Raw genomic sequence first — 13,455 nt, 5'->3', positions numbered from 1 at the left:
AGCAAAGGATGAGGTTCTAGAGATTTTCGTGAAGTGGAAGAAATTGGTGGAGACTCAAACTGGCAGAAAGATCAAAGTATTACGATCTGATAATGGGGGTGACTATACTTCTGATCCATTCTTGCAAGTATGCCAGAACGAGGGTATTAAAAGACATTTCACGGTGAGACATACTCCGCAACAGAACGGTGTGGCTGAGCGTATGAATCGTACTTTACTGGAGAAGGTACGATGTATGTTATCTAATGCTGGTTTAGATAAAAAGTTTTGGGCTGAAACTGTGAGCTACGCAAGTCACTTGGTAAATCGGTTGCCTTCTGCTGCAATTGGAGGTAAAACTCCTATGGAAATGTGGTCTGGAAAGCATGCACAAGACTATGATTCCCTTCGTGTATTCGGGTGTCCAGCTTATTATCATGTCAAAGATGGTAAACTGGATCCTCGTGCTAGAAAATCTATCTTTGTGGGATTCAAAGGTGGAGTAAAGGGCTTCAAGCTTTGGGATCTCGAAGACAAAAAGTTTGTGTGTAGCAGAGATGTCACATTTGATGAAGCTTCAATGATAAAAGCTTCAAGTTCTCAGCAGGTGGAGAACAAGACCACAAAGGTATTGCAGCGGGTGGAGTTTGATGCAACTCCATATGTACCAGTTAGTTCTACATCAAAGAATGGTTCAACTATGGAGGTGACACCTAAAGTTGAAGAAGAGGTTGTTTCTTCTGATGTCCCACAAAATGAAGAAACAATTGATGATGTAGATGATGATGATTTTATAGCAATAAGGAGGCCAAGAAGAGAGATAATGAAACCCGGATGGCTTACTAAAGATATGGTGGTAGCCTATGCACTTCCAGTTATTGATGATGACATCCCCAATACTTTCGGTGAAGCATTACGCAGCAATGAAAGTGATCAGTGGAAGCTAGCCATGGAGGAAGAGATGAAATCTCTCCATCAAAACCAGACTTGGGAACTTGTAAAGTTACCAAAGGGGAAAAGGGCTATTGGCAATAAATGGGTCTACACCAAAAAGCAAGGATCTCCGAATCAAACAACTCCTCGATACAAGGCAAGGCTCGTGGCAAAAGGTTTTGCTCAAAAGGAAGGTATTGACTACAATGAAGTTTTCTCTCCAGTTGTAAAACATACTTCCATTCGTATCCTACTTGCCTTAGTTGCAGAATATGAGTTAGAGTTGGCTCAGTTGGATGTTAAGACGGCGTTCTTACATGGAGATTTGGAGGAGGAAATCTATATGATTCAGCCTTGTGGTTTCAAAGTTGCTGGAAATGAGAATCATGTATGTAGGTTGATTAAATCTTTGTACGGACTGAAGCAATCGCCAAGGCAGTGGTACAAAAGATTTGATCAATTTATACAAGGGCAGAAATTCACCAGAAGTGAACACGATCATTGTGTTTACTTTAGAAGACTATCAGATGGAGCTTTCATCTATTTGTTACTCTATGTCGACGATATGCTTATAGCTTCGAAGAATAGAGATGAGATCGAAAGATTAAAGAAGCAGCTGGCTTCTGAGTTCGAGATGAAAGACTTGGGTGATGCACAGAGAATACTTGGGATGGAGATTCGTAGAGACAAGAAGAATGGAAGCGTATGGTTGACTCAAAAGTCTTATTTGAAGAAAGTGCTAGAAAGATTCGGTATGGATGACAAAACAAAACCGGTATGTACACCTCTAGCTCCTCATTTCAAATTAAGCTCTTCTTCATGTCCTAGATCTCAAGAGGAGCGCGATTACATGGCTCGTGTTCCATATGCTAGTGCTGTGGGTAGTCTTATGTATGCTATGGTATGCACAAGGCCCGATATATCTCAAGCAGTGAGCATGGTTAGTAGATACATGCACAATCCGGGTAAAAATCAATGGCTTGCGGTAAAGTGGATTCTCCGATATCTGTATGGGACAGTTGATGTTGGGTTATTGTTCAAGAAGGATTGTGGTCAACAATGTGTTGGGTATTGTGATTCTGATTTCGCTGGAGACCTTGACAAGCGAAGATCAACAACGGGCTACGTATTCACATTGGGTGGAGGTCAGATTAGCTGGAGGTCGATTCTACAATCGACAATTGCTTTGTCTACTACGGAAGCAGAGTATATGGCAGCCACTGAAGCTGTAAAAGAAGCTATCTGGTTGAAAGGCTTGTTAGGTGATTTGGGAGTAATCCAGGAGAACATTGCGGTCTTTTGTGATAATCAAAGTGCGATATTTCTTGCGAAGAATCAAACATATCACGCTCGGACGAAGCACATAGATGTGAAATATCATTATGTGAGGGAGATTATCGAAGGTGGTGATGTGTTATTGAAGAAGATCGATACCAAAGATAATCCATCAGATATGTTGACGAAGGTAGTTTCTGGAGTTAAGTTTCAACATTGCTTGAAACTAATTCAAATCCTTCGATTGTGTTAAGATATGTCCTTCGGGAAGTTTGAACTACGGTTGGCTTGATCCCAAATTTTGGGTACGTAGGCAGTCGAATCGACACAGCCATTCTGGATTCTTATTGAAGGATCACTTTGGGGATGAGGGTTAGTTGGTAGTCGGCTCAGATTTTGAAAATTTTCGCCGAGGTGGAGAATTGTTGAAAAGTCAAAGAATGGCATGCAAATTTCAAAAGACATGGTTGGTGGGACGATTTTGTTGAAGTTGTATGGAGGAAAAATGTGATATTTTTCTAGAAGCCAATTGATTTTTCAAACTTGTTGATTTTGTTGCCCACCAAATTGATTTTCCATTCTAAATTCAATTTATCAATTCGGCAAGTTGTAGCCAAATTGGAAGTGGTAGGTGAGCTACGGTTCCTATAAATAGAAGGGAAATTGTTCATTTGAAATCATCCCAAAATTGTTAAGCTTATAAGTTTCTAAGCTTTTGAGAGAATTGAGAGAAGTGTGTCTGGGGAATTTATCTTTCCTGCAGAGTGTGAGAGTACTGGGTATATTTGGGTTTCTGGGAAGTGAGATTCGTTACTCAAATATTGTATTCTATTAATTGTTTAATAAACAATTATTCTTTCTTGCCTCCGTGGATGTAGGTTTAATTACCGAACCACGTAAATTCTTGTGTCCTTTATTTTTCAGTAATTATTTGGTGCGCTTGATTCCGCATTCCGCGCACAACAAAATTGAGGTACATTAATATTTATAAACGAGATTGTGGTTTCATCTCGTTTTGCTTATCACATAAATTTTTCTAATCCTAGCAAATAATCATTCAACGAGGTTTTTATTTTTATTTTATTTTTTTTAATAAAATGACTAACGGTATAATTCCACAACTAGTGTGTGCATCTTCTACCAAACTTTCCCTGCTCAATTCCATTCTCCATTTATCACTTTTAGTCCTTAAAAAAAAAAGATATGCAAAAATATCTTAACACTCATGAATAGGTATTTGTTCATATTACTATTTATTATGCACATTTTGAGAGAAGCAAAAGAATTTGTTCCGACGAAATGGCCAGATAAGTGTACACTTAACGAATGCACTGCAATCGCATTACGTTACAAGCACAAGTTATGTGATAATTATTCGGATATAATGTTACAGGTTTTCAAGGCATTTCAAAAAAAAATTTTGGAGCTAGGTAGGTGAGTGAGGTTGCTTCAAAGATCAAATTTTTGGCCTGCAGCACCGGACCACAGCAGTTGTCCTTGAGCAAGGTTTGAATGCTAAAGGTGTTAAAGATTGGTAACATCATTTTGCTAACATGTCTACCGATATGTATGGCTTGGATTAAACCCTAACGGTTATGTTAAGTTTATGTTGATTTTTCATTTGGTAGTCATTCGGCTGATCAAATTATGTTTATGTTAGCTGTGGTACATTAGCATCTTCTTCGACTCTATTTACTGGCTTTGAGTGGCGATTCATGCTCGTTTCTTTAAAACCAATTACACCAATCACAAGACTACATTCATTTGGATTTTAAGCTGGGTGATGAATTTTCAGGGCTCACTTACTCAATCGGGAAGACCAATTTTGCCTTGGATTTGGTAGTTGGCCGTGGGTGTCTGTCTTTCCATTTCTCAAAACTTTATCTTTTAAAGAGAAGAGTTGACACCTAGTAACTAGCCTTCTCAATACACATAAAATAGATACATAAAACCAAGGAAGGTTGAACAACAGAGTAGAGTAAAAGGTGTATGGAAATACATGAAGATCTAAGCAAGCAGATAGCAGGAGATTTATTGGCCTTTATAGACAGAAACTTCTAAGGTGGGCTTCAACCTTGCTTTCACACGTTAATTATATTATTTGGATTTAAAATTCTTTGGTTAGTTAATTAGTTTTTCCCATTGCTCTGTACTCTTCATGTTCTGATGTTCAATTACAAATTCATGAAACCACTGATTTGCTGATTTCCTGTGTGGTTGATAATTTCATATGTCTAACTGATTTGCTGGTCATGCATGCATATGCTACCGATATTTTTAGGCGATATTTCTTAGCAGAGGAATTACGTACATGAGGGCAGTGCAGAGCAGGAATTGGCTTATTTTCATTTGTGCTTGTATTCTAGAGGGTTATTGTGAGGAGACAGGTGGTGTTCTTTATATATGCCCTGCGTGTGCTTTTTGTGTTGTTGATCCTTTCCTTGCTGTTTGATTGATTGCATTAGCGGTTTAATTGGACATTGTTGCTTCTAGCTAGAAGTTATTGGGTTCACTTCAGCACACCAACTTTTTGATAAAACAATTAGCAGTGGATATATAGCAGGAAGGAATAATATATCAAAGCTTGCATGAAGTGAGGTATTGAGTTATATTATTCACAGATAGTATCTGATTAAGAACACGAAAGCAATTAATTTTCAACCCGACAATTCCCACTGTGTGAAAACATAGAGATGGATTTCGGCCAACACTAATTCTAGCTCATTAATCATTTTACTTTTAAATTTTTTCTTTTTATTTTTTTTAATTTCAGTTCTTCAGCTTTGGCTTCTTCTGCAAGTTAAAAACCAAGTAATGACAAGGTTGTGAATGAAACCTTCTCCTCACGTCTCTTTCGTCTGCTCTTTTATTATTGGTAATCTGGGAAGAACTAGAATCTCACTAAGAAGTGGAACAAGTGTTATGTAATTATTAGGACTCAGTAGTTTGAATTTACAGATAAGATATCTAATGACTTCAAAAATTACTTTTTAAAACACAATTTACTAATCACTTGATAAGTATGTTAAGCTTGCTGCAAAATATTCATCTACTACATCATCTGCTTTGATGGTCATAAGTGTGTTACATTTTCTCTTCATTTCTTGATATTAAATTACAATGTCAGCACAGCACTCCGTGATTTTTTTTTCTCTTTTTTGATATGTTAAACTGAAACATATTTTTTGGGGATGTAATACAAAATTTATGTTAGTTTAACCATATAAACATTTTGCAGCCACAAGCACAAGTTTATGCGATTGTGTCATTGAATGTTAGCCTTGATCATTCTGTGGAGTAATAAGAACAAGATAAGTGTTAGTGGGTACTAAATTTGTACGGACCCATTGAATTTAACGTCACATAATTTTTTTACACTCGGCCCATTTTTGAATACTTGATATATACTTGATCATTATTTGGATAAAATATTACAGATTTTTAAGGCATGTCGAAAATTTTATTCGGAGCTAGGTTGGTAAAAGGAAGGCCGCTTCAAAGATCAAATTTATCGTCTGCAATAGGACGACCGGCCACAGTAATTGTTCTAGAGCGAGTTCTGAATGCTAAAGGTGTGAATATTGGTAACATCATGTTACTAAAATGTGTACAAATATAGATGCCTTGGATTAATATTAACAATTATGCTAGGTTTGTGTTGCTTACTGAAATTGACCAATTTTAAATGAAAGTTTACAGAAAGGGAGCAAGAGCAGACCTAACGTCTTAATTCATAACTTTCAAGGGATCAGGAGAAGTCTTTTAGGAGGCCTCAAACGGCTGCATATACCATCACCTCCAGGTAATCTGTTCTACTGTTCAGTTTTAGTTCCTTTTTCAACCTTGTCTGATGGATGACCAAAAAGGCATTGTGTTCATAAGGGTGTAAATGGGCCAACTCAGACAGAAAGGCTAGCATAGCATAGGGCTGTTGCCTTTACTGATTGGGAAGCGAAGCACTAAACGGTGGCTCCATACTGGAAACTGGGCTGGCTTGGTTTCGTCTGCTATAATGCTTTTGGTAATCTCAGAACAAGAAGAACTGGAATCTACTTAAGAAGTACAAAAAGTTTTATGTCATTGTGAAGAGTTTTAATATCTTGCATTTATGGATTAGCTAGATATCTAATTTACTTACTTTTTAAATTAGAAATTACTAGATGCTTGATAACTATTGTTTAGGGAATGAAATAGGGTGACCAAGATAAAGGTGTTTGCTCATACATTATCATGCTCTCCTCCAGAGTAAAAGCGAGCAAATGGTTGAGCAGATCACCTCGACCAGGATATTATTGGTCACCTCGACCAGAATAATATGTGGTGACCTCGAGCACATCACCTCGACCAGGATATTATTGGTCACCTCGATCAGAATAATATGTGGTGACCTCGAGCAGATCACCTCGACCAGGATATTATTGGTCACCTCGACTAGAATAATATGTGGTGACCTCGAGCACATCACCTCGACCAGAATAATATGTGGTGACCTCGAGCACATCACCTCGACCAGGATGTTATTGGTCACCTCGACCAGGAAATTACCAGAAAGCACGATTCAGTCAAAACATTTTCTCCGAAATATTAGGGACCATATTCTTAGTGGGCTGAAAATTAATAGTTTTCTTAATAATTCTAGGAGAGTGGATGAAAACCGCTATAGTTTCCTATAAAAACCCTAGGAAGGGAAAGGAAAGGGGGTCTTTGAGCTCTCTCTCTCTCTCTCTAAGCAACTGAACCCATTGGACATTTTTCTCTCTCTACCACTGAGAAATTTCTCTCTCGCCTGTGATTTCTTTAAGATTGATTATTTCAAATTCTTTTCCTTTAAATTTACTTAAAAGCTTTTTGTTTCAAGCAATCATAGTTAAGCCACATGAATTGTGGTATGGGTTTTTCCAAGTAAGACCCGAATCGCTGACTTGAGCGTCGGAGGGTTCTCACCGGAAAAACTTCCGGCACCTCCTGACTGTTGGTTGTGTTCACAGGCTCACAGATTGTCTGCTCATGGGTTCTCTACTCATGGATTATCTGCTCATGGGTTCTCTGCTCATGGATCGTCTGCTCATGGGTTATCTGCTCATGGATTGTCTGCTCATGGGTTGTCTGCTCATGGATCGTCTGCTCATGGGTTATCTGCTCATGGATCGTCTGCTCATGGATTGTCTGCTCATGGGTTATCTGCTCATGGATCATCTGCTCATGGGTTATCTGCTCATCGATCGTCTGCTCATGGGTTCTCTGCTCATGGATTATCTGCTCATGGTGCTAACTAATCATCAGCTTCCCACCAAACAAATTTAATGATGATGCAGGGATCTGAGATCTGACCAACTTATCTAGATTTTGGCATCAACAACTATGATAAGTTTGCTGCAAAATACTTGTCTAGGACACCCTCTGCTGTGATGGGCACATATGTGTTGCTTTCTCTGATTTCTGCCTTGGAAGAAACTTTCCATTTTCAGAAAACTTTTCAAGAAAAACATATTCTTTTGCTCAGTGAAGTGTCTTGCAGAATGAAAGATGGGAAGACAGATGACAGTCCTTGGATGAAAGCGATCAGAGGAATCAGATTGGTTAGTTAATTACGTTTTCCCATTGTTCTCTATACTTCATATTCTAATGTTCAATTACAAAGTCATCAAACCACTGGTTTGCAGGGCATGCATATGCTAGTGAGATTTTCAAAGCAATATTTTTTAGCAGAGGAACTACGTTCGTGAGGGGTCAGGGCAGAGCAGGAATTGTGTGTGTTTTTACTGTTGCTGATCCGTTCCGTATTGTTTGATTGATTTTATTCGCAGTTTAATTAGACATAGTTGCTTCTAATGCTTGAAGTTCTTGGGTTCCCTTCAACATCTCAAATGTTGGATCAAAGAATTAGTATTAGACAGTTAGAAATGCAGAGTGATATCATTCACAGATAGTACCTGATTCAGAACAAGATAGTAATTAATTTTCCACGCGACAAAGTAAAAATTTTTCTTTAAATTTTTACATTTTATTCTTTCAATATCGGTTCTTCAGCTTAATTTGGCTTCTTCCGCAAGTAAAAAACCAATTGCAAGTATTGAAAAGATTTGATCTTCACCTGACGTCTGTCTATTTTGCCTGCTCTTGTATTATTGGTAATCTCAAAATGAGAACTAGAATCTCACTAAGAAGTAGAACTAGTATTATGTAACTATCAGGAGCTTGGAATTTACAGATTAGATATCTCATTACTTCAAGCATTAGTCCTGAGATGAAACTGATGAGGGGACAAGGACTCAGGAATGGTGCCAAAAAGGAACAATTATGCATAATCATCGAACTATTGTACGGTTGATCGTTTTTGTAATACGTCAAACTTTGAGACTGATCAATTGGGCATGTTCAACTACTGAGATTTTTAAAGCAATATTTTTGAAAAACTATTGACACCCCACACGTCATGTGTTATATGTTGTTTAACAACTTATATGTTTCTAACACTTCTACTAATTAAAAAAGTAAAAAATAAATAAAACCTCTTTTTTCTTTCCTTTTTTTTTCTCTTTTGAATTTAAACATATTTATTTTTTTTCTTTTTAACCCAAAAAGAAACGAAAAATTTATGATTCCTTTTCCAGATCAAATATGGAACAAAGTCTATGGCCTATGTTCAGTCATCAACGGAATTATGCTAAGAAGAACCAAGGGCATACTAGGCAAACAATTTTTGTTTTTTTTTTTGGAACTACATGAGACTATTGATGCCCAAATTTTACTCTTTCAAATATTTAAGAGAGGAACATCTATCGAATTACATATATTTGAAAGAGTGATATCTACTTCAGTCACATCTTGAAAAAGAAAAAATTATCTTCACTCAATTATTTTATATAATTGAGAAAGAAATTGATCCCCCACAATACTTTTATGGGAGGGTTCGAACTGCTACCCTTACAAGCCTACCAGACAAACAATTTGAATGACCTGTTTATCTGCTGAAAATAATTAGGAATAAAAATCATAAATTGAAAAACTAAAAGTCTTTTTAACCAAAGCAAGTTAGTGAGAATGGGGAAAAAAAAATCCCGATCTCGTTAATGATCCATCCTATTTCCTTTCTGCTGTCTTCTTCCTTTATAATCAGATTTGCTGCACTTTGACAATTGAATTCAATGACGGGAGAAGATCGGACTCAATTGCTAGAATTGAATAAATTCCACAATCCCAAGAAAATAGTCTTTCAATAATGGATTTGAACAGTGGGACACTGAATTGAATTATTGTGTTTGAACAATAAGAAAGAACTGAAATACTACGGTCCCATAAGTTATTTTATTTAAGGCTATTTATGTTATTAATGGAGGTAATAATTTATATTATTTTAGTATTTTAGTGGAATAAATAAAGAAAAGGAGTTTTAAGAGGTTTCTAGAGGGGTGCCCAGAGTATCACTCATTCTCAAAACGTCTGCAATTACCATCAGTCCCAGCCCATTTTTGGATTACTTGATATATACTTGATCAGTTATTTAGATATAATGTTACATACAGATTTTCAAGGCATGTCAAAAAATGTATACTTCTACTTTTGAAAATAAAAATTATTAATTACTCATAATACTTACAAATGAAAGTTTACCCAATTCCCATTATTCCTTTTTTTTTAGTAGTTACTGTTTTTATCATTCAACAGTTATAACTAAAAACAATATCTGACTACAAAATAGACCCTTAATCTCATGCATCCATAATTAATTGAATCCCATTACAATGTAGTAAGTAGCAGCTGTTCGATTCCTGCCAAATGCTGTCTTATATTTATATAATAGCTCATTATATTAGATCAGCATAAGATAATCAAATAATCACAACCAAATTAAGCTACCATCCAACGTTTGAGAATTTCGGCAGCATTTGCACCTTCTAGATTTAGCCTTCGTTTTGAATTTTATTGCTGGTATTTTTAAGCTACAAAGTTGTGAAATTAAATAGATATAATTATTAAAATAAGAATTGATAACATTCGATGGACATTACGTTTAAGTAATAATTTTAACAAAAATAATAAAATTGTGATAAATTTTTCATTAAACTATTGTACATGGAATAAATTAAAATCTCCTTAGTAACTTTTAAACCATAATTACAAACTATATCTCCCTAAGCCAACTAAAGGCTACAGCTAGAGCTGGCAAAACAGGTTATCGGGTCGTGTTCGTGTCGTGTTAAATTTAGGTCAACTCAAATCCGACACAAAAAAATAATCGGGTTACCCAATAACCCACTTAAGATCTATATATTAATCAAAATTTATATCAAATATTTACACACTGTCATACATACATAAATACATATAAAATTTATCGATATTATAAAATGTACATATCTACCAAAATATTACACATTTACACTATTGAAATTTTAATTATATATGTAAATAATATCATACATCGATATTATAAAATATACTTGTGCACTAATATTTTACACATTTACATTATTGAACCTCTAAATGTACATAAAATTTTATAAATAAAATATTGTGTTTTTATTCATCTTTTCAAAAAATAAAAATAAAAAAGAGAATCGTCTTTAATATTTGAGTTTTGATAATAAAAACCTACAAATTATTTTAAAATAAAAAATATAGTCGGGTCATTGATCGGTTAAATGGGTCAAAAACTTTAACCCTAACCCGACACGAAAAAAAATTGTGTCGATCCGGACCCAATCTATTTAATAATCGTGTTAAATTCGACAACCCATACCCATTTATTCGTATTGTGTTCTTATCGGGTAATTGAGTTGTGTCAAATTTTACCAGCTACGTGCCTACAGCTTCCAAACCCCTTAACAGCTCATATGTTATATTTTCTGCAATGATGGTCATAAGGGTGTTCCTTTTTCTCTTCATATCCTGATGTATATCAATTACAAAGTCATCAAACCACTGTGTGATTTTTTTTTTTAATATGTCTAACTGAGGTTACTGATTTGTTAATTGGGCCCGCAACTGGGATTTTTTATAACAATAATTAGAAGATATTGGCGGTTCTAAGAAAACTACAAATTAAAGTTGCACTAAATGAAAAAAATTTTTTGGTGGGTGGGTTTTGTCCAAAAGAAAAGTATTTGACTATTCACTTCGAGACAAAAAGAAATTGAAGTGTTCACATGCTGGAATCTTCATCACTTCATGCAATATTGCAGTACATGTAAGTTATCATTATGCTTTGTCAAAAAGAAATTGAAGTGTTCACATGCTGCAATCGTAAGGCAGTGTCCCATTCACATATTTCACCCGACATTCTCATATCATTTGTGGAAGAAAATTCTCTTTGTGGGGTATAAATTCCATTACCTGTGACATATTTGTATGCCGTGAAAAAGAAAAAAGAAAAAAAGGTTTTGTCTTTTTCGAGCATTACAATTTTGACTTTCCATTTTCATTTTTTAATATCTATAAATTTTATTTTATTATTTAATAAATAAATGACACGTAATATTATAATTTAGGTTAAAGCTTAAATATTAAGAGTGTGCTCGGTATTGTTTTTCACATGATATTTTTATTTTTATTTTATAAATTAGAAGTAATTAATTTTCAAGTGAAAATAAAAATATGTTTAGTTGATTGTTTCTAATAGTGTTTAAATATGAAAAAATAAAATATTGTTGATTTTTTGTTTGAAAAAGTGAAGACATTGAATGAGGGTGAAAAAAGTATCATAATGGAAAATTTTTAACAAACTATATTTTTTTAACCATTTTGTATTTTTTTGTTATTGTGAATTTTTTATTTTATAAACATGAGGTAAAATATATATTTTTAGAGAATATCAAAGTTCTTTAAAAAATACTAAAATAATACATTACCATCATAGAAAAAAATTCAAACGACTAAACAAATAAGAAAAATTGTATTGTAAAGTAAATAGGTTTTTTATTTTCTTATTGTGCAAGTAGGATTGTGGGATTCATTTGGAGAATAAAAATTAAAAAAAACATCATTTTTCTATTCTCCGCTTTTCTTCTGTTGAAAAATTAGAACAAATCATTCTCTATTAGAATTAAATACAATTTAAAAACAAGTTATCCAAACAAATTTTAGATTGCTTCATCGTTAAAAAACCAAAGAACACCAAAACAAAAACAATGCCAATTGCATCTTAAGATTCTGATATTATTAGGTAATAAAATATAAAATATTTTTTATCTTTACCAACCTTTTTTAAATTTGAGTGAATTTACTTCTTTCCAAGAGAATAATTGAATATTTTAATAATATCATATGTTACGTTATATTTGTTAAATTGACCAAGTTTATAACAACTGTGTCCAAAGCCACATGCTAAAGATATCATACTCTGGAAAGCAAACAAAATTACTAAAAGTTTGACTTTAATAAATAGAGTTAGATTATTGGCGCACCTCTAACATTCTCTTCAAATCTCTTTTCTATATATATTCTTTTTAATTTCTAAAATAACCTCATTTCCTGTACTTTCTTAATAAACTACTGCATAGGACTTAAAAAAAAAAACTTCTATCAGGTCGCTCTCTCTCTCCTCTCCCATTTCAAACACTTTCAATTTCTTCTTGACTATAGCATTCATGATTTTCTGATTTTAATCTCCATCTATCTTTATTTTTCTTAGTAGGTAATAACTTGAGTATGTATATAAAGACAAGTATATGTATATCTAAAAGAAAAACTCGGCCTAGGTAAATAAATTTCACTGAATATTATTTCCTACAAAAACTTAGTTTATATTTAGATCAAATTCTTATTTCTATGAGAATTCATTGTTTTCTCAATTTTTGTAGATTTTAAAGTGTTTTAGAATGGAGAAAAAGACTAAGAAAACAACGCAGGTTAGTTTAATTAGATAAGTTTTATTTTTAATATAGTTTAAAATATAAAGGATAAATTTGTAAATACAAAACAAGTGGAGTTTTATAAGAGATATAGAGGGGTGCCAATAGCGTCACTCTAATATATATATATTCAAATTGATTAATTAAATGAATAGATTATGCATAGATTGTGTGATCGATTAGAGGATTACTGGAATGGTGCAAGAGAGACTAGAGAGTTAATAATCAAATTGTTTAGCTTAATTAAGCTTTCTCATTGCTCTCTACTCTTCATTAATTTCCCAATAATATTTCAATTACAACAAAGTCTTTATAACAAAAATTATGGTGTTGCTCGATCGTTTTTTTTTTTAAATATGTCATGTCAAACTGATTTGTTGGGCATGTTGTTATTGAGATTTTTAAAACAATATTA

Source organism: Citrus sinensis, chromosome 5, assembly GCF_022201045.2.
Source record: "Citrus sinensis cultivar Valencia sweet orange chromosome 5, DVS_A1.0, whole genome shotgun sequence".
In the NCBI taxonomy this organism is placed as follows: domain Eukaryota; kingdom Viridiplantae; phylum Streptophyta; class Magnoliopsida; order Sapindales; family Rutaceae; genus Citrus; species Citrus sinensis.
Note: the sequence above shows the minus strand (reverse complement) of the source record.